The sequence below is a fragment of the Canis lupus genome, chromosome 6, assembly GCF_048164855.1.
Source record: "Canis lupus baileyi chromosome 6, mCanLup2.hap1, whole genome shotgun sequence".
NCBI classification, from domain to species: domain Eukaryota; kingdom Metazoa; phylum Chordata; class Mammalia; order Carnivora; family Canidae; genus Canis; species Canis lupus.
In genome coordinates this window covers 32,863,691-32,881,996 of record NC_132843.1, presented here as the reverse complement: position 1 = coordinate 32,881,996, position 18,306 = coordinate 32,863,691, and the positions used below count along the sequence as shown (strand labels likewise).

General features: G+C 43.7%; 1 long non-coding RNA gene across 1 annotated transcript; it reads left to right on the top strand.

Moving 5' to 3' along the window:
• The first annotated feature begins 4,989 nt into the window (after positions 1–4,989).
• On the top strand, positions 4,990–17,991 carry LOC140635189 (uncharacterized). The gene is made up of 2 exons (XR_012032556.1): positions 4,990–5,506; positions 17,830–17,991. It is a non-coding gene; the product is annotated as an uncharacterized lncRNA (long non-coding RNA).
• Positions 17,992–18,306: the final 315 nt, after the last annotated feature.

Sequence of the window (18,306 nt, the reverse complement as noted above, 5' to 3'; positions counted from 1 at the left end):
TAAGACCTGCCATGATTTTTTTTCAAATAGTATCATGATATATGAATAACATGGTTAATATAAATGTTATTAGATTGTGGGTTTGTTTCTGCTTAATTAATAACTTTATCATGTTTATTATTATGTTAATAATAAACACAATAACAGCGTCTGTCACCCCTCTAGAGAGGAACACAGAAGGTGAAGAGACTCAAGAGAACATAAGACAACTGAGTATCTAAGGAAGATGTAAGAAAGAAAAAGTTCAAAGGTAACTACTATTACCTGGGGGACCTCGATAAGGTTTTATCTCCTACCCATAGCCCTGAGTTCCACACAGCTCATTACTCACTAGGCTCTCCCTGAAGGCATTAAAAAAGGCATTAAAAAAAAAAACCCATATACCCACTTTTATGACTATACAAGAAGTAAAAGGATTTACTGAGACATTAAGTTTTTTTTGTGGTCTATATCACCCACCCATCACTTCTGTTCCAGAGGGTAATCAGGCACATTGTGTTCTCTCCATCAGGAATATTTGTGGGGCCATACTGAAGGTGCTCAATGAACACATCACACGAGGCTTTCTGTAAAAACTTCATTTACCAAGGAAATGTGCTGAGTGTACCAGAGGGTGATGGAAGGAGGCAAAAGTCCTTTATAGGGAGAGAGGAAGAAGTAGAAAAGGTGATGTCAGATTTACCCAACTGTGGAAGGAGAAAAAGCTCTGAAGGTCCCTCAAGTAGTAGAAATCCATATCTACTCCCCATCAAGACAAGGTGTAGGAGTAGGATATGGGATAAATGGCTGCTTAATGCACCTTGAAGAACTGGATTCTAGGGATTCCTGGGACCCAAACAAGGCCTAGAGGGAGCAGAACAGTAGACTTTAAGTTGCCTTGAGAACTTAGACCCCCTCATTGATAACAGTACAACCAATGGCTTACATGCTTTGTCACTGCCTAAGACTCTCTGAAAAACTTACACAACCTTTAGTAGATGTGTTAGCTGAGATGCAGAGAACAGTAACAAGACTAACATTCAATATCTTGCTGGCCTGGCAGGATAAGAGCTCAGAGAGTCTTTCTCAATCTTTTCAATCTGAATGCAAGTACATCAAGTAATACAACATATCCAGTACACTCAAATGTTCTGCATACCTACCAAATTGATGTTATAACTTAAAATTACCTAGGTCATTACTTTGGGTCTGAAATATTTTTTTTCTTCTAAAAGAAACTTGAATGTTACTAGGCTTAAAATGCTTGCCATTACTCAGAGTTGCCTCCTATGGTATCAACTAACAACTCAGCATGGGTTAGTCTACCTGCTAGCTAGCTGTCACCTTGGAAACCGAGAAGCAGAGCCCTGAGGGATGGGGTGAGTGGATTTATAGACTTAAATACCAATTCCAGATAACAAGAGAAGAAATGTCACAGGTAGCTCATGATTGATTGCCAAACGAGTTGCACAAACAATACCTGCTTAACAATAAGAGCTCCTTACATATTCTCAGGTTAGAGTTTTAGAGAACATTTCCATACACCTACCTCCCTGGGTCTTACTGAGGAGGTCAAAAATGGGCTCTAACCATCCGAACCTGCTCCACCACCACTAAGTAAATACTCCACCAGCCACTCACCAGCATCTGTCACCCCTTTAGAGAGGAACACAGAAGGTGAAGAGACTCAAGAGAACACAAGACAACTGAGTATCTAAGGAAGATGTAAGAAAGAAAAAGTTCAAAGGTAACTACCATTCCTGGGGGACCTCGACAAGGTTTTATCCCCTACCCATAGCCCTGAGTTCCACACAGCTCATTACTCACTAGGCCCTACCTGAAGATCTTTCTCCAACCAGCCCTCCTCTCCATGTGTATCCTGCCTAGAGTAGGCCTTCATCATCCTTTACCTACACATGGCACAAGTCTCTTAAGTGCTTTCTCTGCTTCATCTCCTAGGCCCTTTCCAGTTGGCGAACAATATAGTAGCACCACATACCTACAGTTTGTCAGTGGCTCTCCCACCCACCCTCCCCATGTCCAGCTGGCCTCTGCAATTGTGACTGCCACTCCTCCCTCACACACCCAACTTGCCGTGCTTTGAGTTTACCAAACTCTCTGTCATCAGGCTTGTTCTCATGTCCCTGCCTGGAATTCCCTCCTTGCTGTCCTTCCTGATGAAACCCCACTGATCCTTCCAGATCTCTCTCTCTTCCCCGATGCTTGGCCACCTAAGGCATTCTTCCTTCTGCCTCCCACTGGGCTTGTTTAGTGCCTGGCTCCTCTTAACAATTATTAGTGTGGCTGGGGAATAGTTTGTATTTATTGGGACATCTCCCATTGTCTTAGAATCTGGGCTAAAACTGAGGACAACCAGTACACACCCGCACATTCTGGGGAGAAGCTGAAGACCACCTTGCCATCCAACCCATGTGAAAGAACAGGAAATATGAAAGGAAGTTCAGTGAAGGAACAGAAAGTTCTTGGTTTTTCTCAACCAAGAGCTGGAAGAAGGGCTTGAAGAGCATCAGTTATAGATCCTGGGGCAGCTACAAGAGCAGGAGGCTGGAGTACCACACCCTGGCAGGATGCTTCCTGTGCCACCAAATCACAGGCTTCACAGCAGCCACAGGTCTAAGGGAAGCACAGAGTTTTCCAGGGGAGCTTGAGTTAGGGCCCACATGTGGACGGGGAGGCTGAGAACAGCTTCCCACCTGGAGTACCTAGGCTGCATAGAGCTGGCCAGGGGAGCCCAGGAGCCCAGGACGGCAGGGAAAGGACAGCGGACAACAGCGGAGCAGTGTCAGGCTTGACCTGTCCCTGTGAGTTTCCTGTGGGCCAAGTGTGTGGCGCAGATGATACACAGAAGAGCTGGAGACAGCCAGATGAGATCCTGCCTAAGAGGGTTGGATGCCTCTGACTGACCTGAGAGGATAGGAACTAGAAGGGGGTTGCCAGAAGTCATCCAGAGAATGTGGCCCCCACACTATGGAAATCCTGATGGAGGCAGGATGGTGGTGCTGGGCAGGAGGACCTGTGAACAACCTACCATGTGCCTCCTGTAGCAGCTGTACACCTGCTACAGCAGAAGGCGTGGATCTATCTTGCAAACCGTGAATCTTGTGGACCATGGGCTCCCCTATCTTTACAGTATCTAATGCCTGACCCCATCTCTCCCACAGCACCCCCAAGCCCTGAAGGAACACAAAGCAGGAGGGGGAAACATGGAAACAAAAAGAAGAAAACCGATCATACTGGTCTCCCCCTGGTCCCCAAGCCACCAGTTCAACCTAATCTCAGAGAAGAGAGGCTTTAAATTAGACAAGATCTTGAAGTTTTGAAAAAGGACAGAATTGGGCTTCTGAATACCTGGAAGGGATCTTCAATGTCCACAGTGAGTAAAGGGAATAGCACCGCTCTGGAATCTGCCCACCATGCCGTCAAGAGGCAAGGAAGGGAAAGGAGCTAAAGCATGCTGCAGAAAATAAGAAGAATAAAGCTGTTTCTTGTTTATACTCCACAAAATTCAGCCCAAGAAATAAATTCATTTTATTTCTCATATACATATGCATATGAGTGCACATGCTTGTATGCAGGTGTATATATATATATATATATATATATGCGTGTATATAAAGGAAATGTATGTATGTAAGTACGGACGTGCACAGACATCCTCTGAGTCTGGAGCTTTTTGTGGAAAAAGGCACATTTGTTCATTTTTAGAGCCCCAGCCCCTGGCACACCACCTACTGCAAGATGGAGATGAAGGGGCGCCAGGTAGAGACAGACGCACCCACAAGTGTCCGCCTGTCGGCCGCAGCAGCCCCTGGCCACACTTGGCTCTGTCTTCCCCCTACAGTCCCTCCAAGCCTCTCTGTGACTCCAGGTGCAATCCGGGGGGGGGGGGGGGGCTGCGGTCATTCCAGAGGCCTGGTCCACCCTCCCAACTCCCCTGGTCTCCCGAAGGTCCCATAAGTCCCCGGCCGGGCTCACAGACTCCCATGTGTCACTCGCCCCCTCGGTCCGGGGGTTCCTACCTGTCAGCAGCATCCGAACGACAAGTGAATCAACAAGTTCTGGAAGCTCCCAAGCCCTCTCTTACAAGCCGGGCTCACCTGAGGGCTCCCCGGGAGGCCCTGCACAGGGGCGGCGGGGAGGCTGCGGCTCTGGGGCGCTCCCCGGTGAACCACATCAAGGTATCGGCCTCGTGCCCCCCGCCGAGCCACGGGCTACCCCCAAAGGTAGTGGTTTAAAACCATGGCTTTACTTGCCTCGCACCTCTGTGGGCCGGGAATGTAGCAGAGGCCAGAACCTGGATTCCGCGGCCCCTGCGGTGTCTGAAGCCTGGGCCGGGCGCCTGCCCTGCTGGTGGCCGCGGGCCGAGCCGAGCCCGGGGCCTCTCCACGCAGCTCGGTCCGGGAAAGGGTCCCCAGAGCTCGGCGACCAGATGCTCTAAGGCCCCTTATAACTAATCTCGGGAGCCTCAGAGCATCGCTCCTGCCATGTTCCTCGGGTCAAGCAATTCACTAGGAGAGCAGAATCGTTCTCCATCCCTCCAGGACAGGAATGACGAGGAATCCGAGGCCATTTTTCTTAAAGGTTCATTTACGTACTTTGAGAGAGAAAGAGCAAGCGCAGGGGAAGGGGCAGGAAGAGTCTTAGGCAGACCGTGTGCTGAGCGCAGAGCCGGACACGGGGCTCCATCCCAAGACCCTCCATCACCAGCTGAGCCAAAAGCAAAGCCGGATGCTTGACCAACTGCCACCCAGGAGCCCCCTCGGGCCGGTGCACCCCAGCCCAGGGAACATGAGATGCCTTCCATGGAAGGGAGCGTGGCTCCCGCTTCAGGTATGTCTGTCTTCACCCCGCCTTCGCAGAAACACGACACAGAACACGTAGGACAGCAAGATAAAAGCTGGGTCTTCGTGACACCCGGAGTCAAATAACGGTTCTCACCTCAAGCGAGTCACTGAAGCTCTCGCCGCGCGCCTGCAACGGTGGCGTTTCCCCAGGCTTCAGTGACCTTGGAGGCCACGGGCCTGCAGAGCACGCAAGCCAAACCGCCCTCCCGGTCTGTGTGGGGTAAACACTGCTGTCTCACACACACACTCACACACACACACACACACACACAAGAAAGCATATATTTACTTAATGGACACACTCAAAAACTGGAGGACGCCACATAATGTTCAGAAATGGCAAAGTGGACATGCAGTCCAGCCCAGCAAAAACCAGCCAGAATTGAGGGTCAGCTGCCTTCTTTTGAGGGGCGGCCACTCTCTGGTGCCTGCATCACTTAGGCATGGCTCACACCGGGGCCAAAAGGCCTCAGGTTTGCTTCTCTCCCAACTTGGTGTGATGGTTAAGAGCACCAGACGTGGGCTTTGGAAGGCATGTTATCAAATCCCGGCTCTGCCACTTTTAAGCTGTGTGACCTTAGGGAGGTTGTTTAACTTCCTGCGCCTTAGTTTCATTGTCTGTCTTACAGAGATGATCATAGTGACCTGCTTCACAAGGTTTTGTGAGTATTGAATGAATTTACATGTATTGTATTAATAATTGATATAATGTAATAATATATTAATAATATATGTAGAATAGTGCTTAGCATGTATTATTATCACTTTCACAGTACTATAATCATAGTAAGAATCAAATGAAGGGATTATTGTAAAATTACTTTGAAAATGTGCAGCCATACACCCATACAAGATTATTATATTTTTATTACATGCAGCACAGATTTTTTTAAGTTGTTTTGTCTTTTGTTTTAATTCAAGTATAGTTAACATACAGTGTTAGTTTCGGGTGTACAATACAATGATTTGACAATTCGATACATTTCTCAGTGTTCATCAGGATAAGTGTCTCTTATATAATGACACTGTTTCACCCATAACCCCACCCACTTCTGCAGTTTGTTCTCTGTAGTAAGAATCTTTTGTTTTGTTTTGTTTTTTTGTCTCTTTTTATCATTAGTGCTCATTTCTCTTATTTTTTTTAAAGATTTTATTTATTTGTCCATGAGAGACATAGAGAAGTAGAGACGTAAGCAGAGAGAGAAGCAGGCTCCCCACAGGGAGCTTGATGTGGGACTTGATCCCAGGGCCCTGGGATCATGACCTAAGCCAAAGGCAGATGCTCAACCACTGAGCCACCTAGGTGTCCCTGTCTTGTTCCTTAAATTCCACATGAGTGAAATAAAAACAGCTAAAACCAAAAACACAAGAAAAAGTAAGTGTTGACAAAGATGTGGACAGAAAGGAACCTTCATGTGCTATTGTTAGAAATGTAAACTGGTCCAGCCACTGTGGAAAACAGTATGGAGGTTCCTCAAAAAATTAAAAATAGAGGGGCACCTGGGTGGCTCAATCAGTTAAGCATCCAGCTCTTGGTTTTGGCTCAGGTTATGATCTTAGGGTTATGAGATCAAGCTCCATGTAGTGCTCCACAATGGGTACGGACCCTGCTTAAGACTCTCTCTTTGGGGATGCCTGGGTGGCACAGTCAGTTAAGCATCGGACTCTTGGTTGTGACTCTGGTCCTGATCTCATGGATCTTGAAATGGAGCTCGAGGTCGGGCTCGTGCTCAGAAAGGAGTCTACTTAAGATTCTCTCTCCTGTGCAGCCCGGGTGGCTCAGCGGTTTAGCACCGCCTTCAGCCCAGGGCCTGATCCTGGAGACCTGGGATCGAGTCCCACATCAGGCTCCCTGCTTCTCCTTCTGCCTGTGTCTCTGCCTTTCTCTCTCTCTGTGTCTCTCATGAATAAATAAAATCTTTAAAAAAAAAAAAAAAAGATTCTCTCTCCCCTTCTCCCTTGGCCCCTCCCCCCACTCATGCTCACTTTCTCTCTCTCTCTCCTCTCTCTCTCTCTCAAATAAATAAAGATTCTCTTTGTCCTTGTCCCTCAGCCCCTTCTCCTTCCCCCTCTAAAAAAAAATAAAAAATAGAATTACCATATGATCCAGTAATTCCGCTACTGGACGTTGATTGCATGGTTAGTAGTTCTATTTTTAGAAAGGTCTTCCTTCAATTAAGCCTCCATGAATGCTGTTGGAACATCTTTTCATATAACTGAATTTATTCACTTCTGTGAACTTCCATAGGACTTATTTTCTGTATTTTTCCTCTGGTATCAACTTCCTTATTTCCTCAAACATACATCATGTGTCAGACACAGTGCAAAGGGCCAAAGATACAACAGTGAACAGCATCCATTTCCCATGTAAGAGAAGCTTATAGATCAGTGTACCTGCCTACAAGGATAGTAGGATGCTATGTGCAATGACTATTTGACTCTTTCCTGCATAAAAGTAATACCACCCCTTATTTCTCTCATGAGTTACCATTAAGTGCTTCCACAGACCTTATACCATTGATTCTCAGAAGGACTCTGTGAAATAAACTTTATTGTCCCAATTTTAGAAGAAGAAATTGAGGTTTGTGCTATGGTCTCTCCACACCATCCCTCTGACCCATTTCCATGGCCTGGCATAGGGTTGGCCCCAGAGCACAACTGAAAAAAAGGGTTCAATAAATGAATAAGCCACACCAGAACCAGTGAGAAGCTGGCATAGTTCTGGCCGACACCATTTCCAAAGCTGAACAGCTAATTCAGTCCAAAAACAATGTGGCCTGTTAGAAAACAACCCATCTAGATAGGAACGGTATAAGAACAGAGGGCTTCAGGAGAAGCATTCCAAGAAAACCAGGAGATCATGAAAGGTCTGATATGTTTAACCTTATAAAGGCCTTGAGTAAGAAGCCACTAAATTTTGAGGGAAAAATTAGCAATAGATATGGAGAGAAATGACCAAATTTTAAAATGAGGTGATTATAAATCTGGACAAAACAAAAAAATATATATAAGAAAGAAAACATAATTTATGTATAATCCTTGGCTCAGATGTCAAGGACACTGAGCATGTGCATAACTGTATGGGGAGGACAGGAAGAGAAGAGTGTGGGTGCAGAATGCTGACTCTTTGTCTGACAGAACAAAGCCAGAGACAGGAAATAAACGGGTAGTTGCCAGGGATTGGGGGTTGGGGGGTGGGTACGGAGAATGGAGAATTGTTGTTTCTTGGGTACAGAGCTTCAGTTTTACAAGATGAAAAGGGTTCCAGAGATTGCTTGCACAAGATGTGTATATACTTAAGGCCACTGGACTGTATGTTGAAATATGGTTAAGGTGGTAAATTTCATTTTATGTGTACCTTACCACAATTAAAAAATGTTTATGAAATAAACAATAAACAAAGAAATCACAGCCTGGGTTGATGGAGTCATAACCAGACAACATTCAAACACCTACCAACCAGCATAACAAGGCTGTGGAATAATCAGAAGGGACACATACAGTTAAACTGTGAGAAATTCAGCCACTAACTGCATGCTTACTCCACAATATTCAAATCCAAGCTTTGACCTTTTGTATCTATATGATTGTTTCATGCTATGAGTACATAGTGTTATTCTGGAGGAATTGAGCCTAGAGCAGAAGTCAAGAGACCCACCACATGATATATCAGAAAGATTACTGAACCTACAACCAGAAGGCCCCAACTCTAAGCTTTGTTTCCTCCCTGCTTAGCTGAGTCACTACCTTCAGTTGATCTGTAAACTATGTTAAGTGATCTATACCTACAGTGCCAGGAACATAATAGGAACTCAAGACATATTTGTTGAATAAGTCAAGAAAAAAAGAATGCTTTTAGAGGATCATAAATATGAAAGCATACTGAGGCTGTGTGTGGTGGTAGGTGTTGGCTGGATCTGTGGTGATGATCTCACAAAGTATACAAATGGCAAATCATTATGCTGTGCATCTGAAACTAAGACAATATCATAGCCAATTGTGCTCCCCACAAAATTTAAAGCAATGACCATCCCCATCCCACCCCCTAAAAGACAGAAAAGAAATCTGACCACTGAGAAGTTTTCCAGCCTGCTCCAGCTTGTTCAAACCTGATAAGATATCTCTAATTTCCAAATTATTGAACAAAGGTGGGATCAACACTCTAGCATTTTCCTCAATAAGCTCTGTGTGAGTCATCCACTGAATTCATCCTCCCATGAAATAAAAAATAGAAAGTGTACAAACAACAAGAAGGTAGGCACTAAATCTTGAGTCTCCTAAAGCATAAATCAGAAAAATAATACTGCCTAGAAGAGTTAGCTTCCGTGGGATAGAACTGGAAGAAGGAAGTTTTTAAAGGGAGGTCTTCAGACAGCTCAGGTGGCTCAGCGGTTTAGCGCTGCCTTCAGCCCAGGGCCTGATCCTAGAGACCTGGGATCGAGTCCCATGTCGGATTGAGTCCCACAGCCTGCTTCTCCCGCTGCCTGTGTCTCTGCCTCTCTCTTTCTCTCTCTGTGTCTCTCATGAATAAATAAATAAAATCTTAAAAAAAAAAAAAAGGAGGTCTTCAAAATTGAGAGGTGAGCACAACAAACACAAACCTTCTGAAATTCACTCTTGTATCTGAGGAAAGCCCCAAGCACAGACAGTCTCAGAGGTTCCTTTGGCTTCCTCATTCTGTAGTCTCCTCCCAAAATTAGAAATTGGAAAGACCACCACACTGGTAAGTCTAGAGTCTTGGATTTAGTGATTCTGGCACTAAGTAGCTGAAGTGAGCCCAGTACTGCCCTTTTGATCCTTGTGAACCTCAGGAGCTGCATCTGGAAGATAAGGAGATGGTTAAGATGGTGTCTCAGACTCCTTTAGCTCTAAGGTTCTTTGAATCTGTAAGTGTGTTACACTTCCCTGAGTATCCATGACTTTCACTGTTAGTCAAATTTGGTGACAGCAACTTCTAAGAAACTGCTGGCTAGAATGGAGAACAGAGTGGGAAGTGAGGCCATTTGGCTCAGAAAGTATTTTCTCAGTGCTCTCAGGCATGGGGAGGGGCTGTCACAGACAATCTTAGGGTTCATGGATAGTGACCATGCACTGAGTTCTTCAGTGATCATCCAGTAAAAGGCAAAGGGGAAAAGACAATCTAACCTCAATCAGTGAAAAACTGGGAAGAAGGAGGATTCAAAGAATTGCACAGATTGCAAGAGCTCCAGAAGATGTAGAATTGTAGAGTATTCAAAAAACCCAAATCACTCATTCATCTCTTCATTCATTCCTCCAACAGATATCTATTTGTCCTTCTATGTAAAAATAATTAAAACAATGCAGAAAAATACCTTTCTACTTGAATGGTGCTTTATAATTTTAAATGCAGTTTTATTTTATAGTTTAATCTAACTGTATAAATGGCAGGTTAGTATTATTCCTGCTTAAGAAGAGAACTAAACTCAGAGAGGTTAAGTGTATTTTATGAATATCACAGAGATAATTCACTGAAAAGTCAGAACTAAAATTAAGGTTTTCTTATTCCTGCTCTTATGTTCCTCCTATAAAACATAACCATCTGTTCCAACAAGTTCTACTTTTGCCCTATCAAGTGGATAGGCCTTGGGCCTCACCATGTGAAAGCCCTTCCTTTCCTTCATTTGGCTACTTGAGAACAACAATAACAACAAAAACCCTGAAAATAAAAGACATAGAGAGTGAAAATATTATCCAGTAGAAAATTAGAATGTACATTTTCTTCCCAAGAGGTAAAAGACTGGTATCCCTGGACCATAGATGGACTCCCAGCCCTGACACTGGCTTTATACTAGCTTCTCTGGACCTCAGGCTTATACCCCCCAAACAGGTGATAACATTTCCCAACCCAACATAGAGTTTGGTTTCTAGTATCAAATCACATAGAATATGTAGAGGGCCTGGAAAACAAGAAGTGAACCATAAATGTGTGGTGTGGTTATTATGGTTGTTAAATGTGTGGTTGGGAGAAGATATGATAGCCAATGTTGGCTTGACTTCAGGCTTGGACATCAAGCAAATCCAGAGGAGAGGAATTTGGATACAACTCCTATCTGAAGGAGCAAATTCCATAAGCAGCTCGATGCCTGGAAAATAAGGAACAGTTGGTCTCACAGCTTGGCTGGGCAGGGGAGTTGGCAAATATCCTCGGCTCATTGTGCTCTGCCTGGTGAGTCGAGTGTGCCTCGCCAGGGGCTGGACATTAGCCTCCTTCTGGCCAGAGAGAAGCAAGGGAGGTTGTGACCACCTGTTCTACTCAGGGTGTCACTGTACCTCTTGCACATCTTGCTGCAAAGGCAGAGCGGAGTCCAAGCCAGGTCCCAGGCAAAATCACAAAGCAGAAAACCTCTGCTGTCATCTTCCCCCATGTCTTCTTCAATCTCCTTGTTTCCTCATTTCATAGTCTCCTAGAGGTGCCCAGTGGCCCCTGATAGCTCACGCTCATGACCCTTGTGGCCCTTAGAGCCAGCCTGTGAAGCCAGCACCCTGTACTGCAGATATTTCTGCTCCTTGCCCCCAAATTCACTGCAACTATACTGCTCCTTCCTTGTCCTGCTCTCAGCAAGCTGCCAGCTAGAAATCTGAGCTAATAAGTAGCTCACATTGAAGAGCTTATAAAAGATGATCAAATTTGAAAGTAACTCCTCTCAGGATCACTAGTATAATAATAAGCTTTCAAATAATTTTCCCCAAAGAAAGAATTCATGAATATCAAGTGGATTAACTCCATGAAAATCAGTGGATCACGGGGCTGACATCTTGAGGCTAAGTCTTGAGGAGTAATGGGAGAATTCAGCTTACTCTCCTCTAAAAACCTTGCATTTCAGGTCCTGATTCCTAAAAAAGTGGAATCATTAAACAAAAGCCAAAAACCAAATATGAAGCAAATACAACAAAATATTAGCTTTTGCAGGCCGAAATAATGAGCAGAAATAGTATTTCTCTTTCCTGAAATTAAAAAAAAAAAGTTAAATTGGCTCTGGAAACATCAAATAGGTAGTGTAATGGTAGTAATAAAAGTGGCTTGGAGGCTGAGGTCTGCAGAGTGATACACATACCAACTCTGGATGTGCATCTTGATTAAGTTCGTTTTAACAAACTCTTCAACATATTAAGATCTGATGTCCTGAAGGGTTTCACTGGCCATTAGGAATATCAGTTTCCTTGAAAAGATATCTGAGGGTTTGAAACATGCCTAGTTGCTCAGTATTATCATTTGTCCTGTATCCTCTCTATAGAGTAACCCATTCTGGACAGAGACCCAAAGATACAGCCTATAGTGGGCATTTGTTTTCTTTCAAACACCTGACATCCTTCCCTAGGTGAACCATCTCCTCCTCATTCCACATTTCTAATTTGAATTAGTTCAGGTCCTCCCAGAAGTACACACTAGGTCTGGATGAGTAAGCAAGATATTTCTAGGAGGAAACTCCAGTGAAGGATTAAGGAGAGAGCAGAAATACATAATGAGAACCTTCATTTTAGACCCTGATGCAGGTCTGGCATCTATAAAAGAAGAAAGGGGAGGAATAATTGGGTAGAAAGGGCTTCAGACTATAAGGCAGTTCTGAGAGTCTCAGCCAGACCAATGGTGGGGGTGGAGGAGTCCCCTGAACTCACTAGAGCCCATTAGAGGAATCCCTCATCAGACAGGAATGGCCTGATTTGAGTTCCCTCACTGTGCTTGGTCACTGGTTGGGAGTGGCCCAGTGAAAATGTGGCCTGGCCCGAAAGATGTAGTAGATCCAAAGGAGCAGCAGCTCAAGGCACTCAGTCAGCTATGCTCCCCACAGCAGATACTCTAGATGAGAGATCTGTCTAGGACATGACCATGGCTGCCATCTAGTGAGACTGTGAATCACACAACCCAACACACCAAGAGAGGGACAGATGAGCCAAGCAAGACCACTGAGAGCCCATCTCTGGAGTTGATATACAGTTATTAGAAGGAAGAAATTCCTTTTTCCACTGAGGAATCCACAGTAGGTGAATCTGCAATAGGTGAATCCAGGGCCACCAACTTTCCTTGGCAAATATTGGGAGCCAAACTGCATCAAGGAGAAAATAAGATCAAACCACAGATGAAAACAAAGTTCAAACTGGGAAGCCCTGAAGCCCAGAGTCATTAAACATCTTCTTTTCATTTTTTTCTCATTCTAGTGTGAGTTGTATTTCTACCATAGCTAAAATAGTTATTTGCCTAATACCTGCATGCTTTCACTGTAATTATCATAATAGATCAGATCTTGAAAGACCCTGAGTCACCTAGACCTAACTATACATTATAATAATCTGAGGAATTTTGTTTTGATACCTAAATTGGACTCCACACTAGTCCAATTTAAATCAGAATCTCTATAGGTAGAGCCCATCTATCAGTTTGTTGTTTTTGTTTTTAACTCTTCAGGTGATCCTGATATCAAGGTTCGGAACTACTGATCTTACCAAATCTCCATTTTGCAGATGCAAAAACTGAGGTTTAAACAAAGGAAGTGACTGGTCCCCAAACTACAAGTTTTTGGAGACAGAATTAAGCTCCAATCACCTCACTTCTAATCTGATGTTTTAAAAAATACAATATGTCATCTTACCTTTGTTCTTTAACAAGTCTGTGTTACTCTGTCTTTCCAAGTCCCTGGAGTTATTTAATTATCAAAACAGGAAGAAGTTTTCCCTCTCTGAAACAAGACCCAAGTACAAAAGAAATAGTGCATTACTCCATCAGCACAAGTCACTACTTCACAATGGCATCCTCCCCTTTACAGCCAACAGTGGCTTAGCACTGGGGGAGAGAAGAGGGGTTCTAGACAGAGCCATGCCATCATGGAGAGAAGCACCAAATAGGAGAAGATTGTTGGTTTCCACTGTCGCTGCTCTAACACACAATGGCTCAATGGCTATTGGGTTTTCTATAGCCTGATATAAAGATGCATCTCCTTTACTCTTGGGAAATAAAGATTCCTACAATCAAAATCCAATTAACATGTAACATAACTCAGGGTTTTGTCTTCTGAAAAGCCACCCTATTTCTGAGTCCTCTTGCTATAGGCATTTGAATAAAATGTCAGTAGAAGAAAGCAAAATGCAAATTTGTGATATTACTACAACTAAGCAAAATGAATTTTTTAAAAAAGTGTGAGTTAATGATGACCATGTCTGAGTGATGGGGTTTGGCATCTAACACAACATGGCAGGGGCCAAAGTAAGGGAGACCATGACCAAAAGTCTAAGCAAGCTCAGGAATGAGATGATAGTCAGTGGTCTGAGGACAGGTACCAAGCCCAGGGCAAAGGTGAATGGGTATAGTAGGAAGACCCACAAGCCCTGGGGAGACCAGGAATATATCAAATCCATGGAAAGGGGATTCACATTTTATGACATTTTCTAATATGATATATATTTTTTTAATTTTTAAAAAATTTTCGGAGAAGGAGAGAGAGAGCATGGTGGCAGGGGACAGAGGGAGAGAGAGAATCTTTTTTTTTTTTTTAAGATTTTATTTATTTATTCATGAGAGACGCAGAGAGAGAGAGAGAGAGAGAGAGGCAGAGACATAGGCAGAGAGAGAAGCAGGCTCCATGCAGGGAACCCAATGTGGGACCCAATCCCAGGATTCCAGGATCATGCCCTGGGCTGAAGGCAGACACTTAACCACTGAGCGACCCCGGAGTCCTGGGGAGAATCTTAAGCAGGCTCCATGCTCAGCACAGGCTCGACTGAGCCATACAGGCACCCCAGGGGATTCATGTTTTAAGGGAAATGGTTTCAATTGCCAATGCAATGACAATGCTACCAAAAAGTTTTTCTTGAAAGATAGAGTAGGGCAGCCTGGGTGACTCAGTGGTTTAGCGTCGCCTTCAGCCCAGGGCGTGATCCTGGAGTCCCAGGATTGAGTCCCACGTCGGGCTCCCTGCATGGAGGCTGCTTCTCCCTCTGCCTGTGTCTCTGCCTCTTCTCTCTCTCTCTGCGTGTGTGTGTGTCAAAAATAAATAAAATCTTAAAAAAAGAGAAAAAGAAAAAGAAACAGTAGAAGCATTTTAGGTTATAACTCAGTACCAAGAACTCCTGACTCTGTCATGAACCAGTTTTATGATTTTAGAGAAAGCATTTCACCTTTCTAGGCCACAGTGTTATGACTGTAAGATAAAAGAGGTGGACTAGATCAGTCAACAAATATTTTTTGAATACCTTTTTTGGGTGCTAGCCATAGGACATTCAGTTCCCTGTTCTCATGTAATTTAGTGGGTAATGGGTTTTAAGAATTTTGATATGACCCACTGTAAGAAATATACAGATATGTTTTAAATTGAACACTGAGTATGTATGCATAAAAATAAAAATTCCATGAAAACTCACTAATATTATATGCAGTGCACTCTGCTGTACTGGTCTGTTCTATTCTAATTTTTTAAATGCTGTCATTAAATTGATTTCATGCCTAACTAAAGGGTTATGACCAGTGGTTTGCAAAACATCATTCCAGAGGATACTCTCTAAGATTTCTTATAGCCCTTTAAATCAATGATTCCATCACTCATCTCTCATCTCTTTAAGCTTCTCCAAGCAAGTGACCATTTATGTAATTTGTGTTTAAACTTGGGCCCTTTATAATCATGTGGACAAAGTGACCTTCCAGGTCCAGAAAAGATCCAGATAATTAAGTAATTTTGGCCAGAGCACACAATATTATTTCTAACATGCCCTATCTACTGAGTTGCATGAGTTTCTTGATGTTAAATAGCTTTGAAATATGTTTCTTTCCCCCCAAATTCCACGCTCTCTTTTTTGTTGTTAGAGAAAGCCCACATTCCCTTAATACCTCAACTTCACAGAAAAAAGAAACACTGCCCATGGCAGAAGGTATATTCAAGAACAACATATCGAACAGGTATTTTCAGGAGAATGCCTCTCTTCCCTTGTCATTTTGCTCCAGTAGAGCTGGGTTATCTAATAACATAGCACTTGCACCAAAAGGATAGGGACTTTTGAAATAGAGTTGTGCAACAGGCAGGAAAAAAAATGTACTTACTGATAAAGAAATTGTGCTTTTCTTGTTTTACGAAGAACAAAATGGGCCAAAGATGATCTTCCATTTTAGTGTTTGGTCAGTTGCTTGTTAGATTCCCAAAGAAGGAGGATTTCTAAAAGGTGGAGAATACAAGGAATTTTTCAAATATGTGTTATTAAGAATGTGACACACTCACATCCAAGAGGCCCTAACTCCCTCTGCTCCTTAATTGGGCAGTGTGGTCTTGATGGAAATACCATGGAATCAGAGACAGAAGATAAGAATTGGAGTGTGGCTTCTCTTACAAGTAGGTTGATACAAATAACTACTAAAAGCTTTTATTCTCCTACTGAGAAATTTACGAAATATGTGACATTAATAAGAGATAATAAATAGGTAGGGAAAAGAGTTTTTGTAAGAATTGCATAACAACTATGAAATCTCTAGTACCTAGGAACTCCACAAATGTCAACACGCATACAAATAGCCCAGCCAACTGACAGAGAAGCCAGAGATCAGTGGAGGCTCAGGGGTGAGGGGGATATGGAAGCATCATACTGAAAGCTTGGGGCAATCCAGGTGGATAGCTAGGATTTCTAGAATCTGTGGGGAGGGGCCTCTGGCAATCACCTCACTATGGAAACAGTGAAAAAATCATTCAGTTGAATTCATAAATAATGATCTGAATTCCACATCTTCTTCTTTCCAACTCTGATCTTGGCCAGATTCCATTTCATGCAAATCTTATCCCTTCATGTATTTAAAAAAAAAAAAAAAAGTTAGTGTTACCAGCCCTACCTATATAATCTCCTTGTATAGTGTCTCAGAATTAAAACTTATAGGGGCACCTGAGTGGCTCAGTGGTTGAGCGTCTGCCTTGGGCTCAGGGTGTGACCCTGAAGTTCCAAGATCGAGTCCCAGATGGGGCTCCCCACAGGGAGCCTGCTTCTTCCTCTGCCTATATCTCTGCCTCTCTCTGTGTCTTTCATGAATAAATAAAATATTTTTAAAAATAATTAAAATTAATAATATTCATCCCCCAAACAAGCATGGGGGACCTGGGCTGTAGTGTGAAAACACAACTCTGAGTAACCTGGCTGCTTCTCCCCAACTGCTTGCAACGAAGGTAAACGGAGGGGAGAGAGCTTGGTGAGGTTTCACAAACAGCTTGATGTATAAGCAGGATCTTGAGAGATAAAAAGAACTCAATAAGTTACAGAATGCAGTGCAGTTGGAGGAAACATGGCTGGAGGCAAGGTTTAGGAGAAGATTCCCAAAGGAGAAAGAACATGAGCAGAAACCTGTAGTTAATTCCATTCAATCAAATGTATATGCCTCAAACTAGGGAACCACAGGTTCTGCACCACCACCCTACCCCTCCCGACCCCCCGCCAAGGTCAAGGTCCCATGAGAGAGGCATGCCTGGAATGCCACAAGTGAGTCAATCAATGCATAAAAATATATCCAGGTGACATAGAGAAGTAGATCACATCTCAGAGCAGGAAACCATCCTGTGAAAGTATGTAGCATTTGGGGAGGAAAAATGGCCAAGTTGGGGGAGAGCAAAGAAGCCAACCTATCCTATGTTTGTGGTGATGGAACATAAACGTGGCTTCTGCACAGCTTTCAGTAGACAGCTAATGAGTTTATTCTTTATCCTGTGCATGGTAGGGCACACAACAGTCTCCTGAGCAGACGAATGATAGTATTAGAAAGAATCATTCCGGCAGCAGTGAGCCGGATATATTAAGATGGAGAACTGGAGGCAGGGAAGACTGGTGACACAACAAAGGCTGAAAAATTAAACCAAGGCCTGAAATGGTGATGGCCTGGACCATAACAGTGGCAGAAGAAATGGAGAGATCAGACATATTTTTCTCATCTATCGGGTGGAGGTGGAGTGCTTGCATAGTATCAGCTGAAGATATTAACTAACATGGATTCCTTTCATTTTTAAAGTTCTGATACCAGGATATTTTCTGCTGTTTGTATTTAAGAAGATCAACACCAGGGCCATAACACAGCAAGCCTAATTGGACCAATGAGGGGCTGCGGCCAGGAAACAGAGATGATTGTCTTACATCAGCCAATCTTGGTGGCCAATAAAGGAGAACAGCTGCATTCTTGTGACTCTGGTGTACCTCTTGTCATACCAGCGTTTCACTCCAGAACCCATCCATCATTTTCCTGAGACACCAAGATACAGAGCAAGGGTTGCAGAAGCGGAGGAAGGGCTGTGGAAGCTCTTAGTTCTTGGCTCTGCTCGTTATTCAAAGTGGGAGGCACGAACCCTCTGCCCCTCCAGCACTGCTGCCATCCCAGATCACACATTTACTACCAAATGGTCACTGGGCCCTGCTGACAAGCAGCCCTGACACTAGATGGTGGAAATGCAAAGACAAATACATCTCAGGCCTGTCACATGTAAAAGGAGTC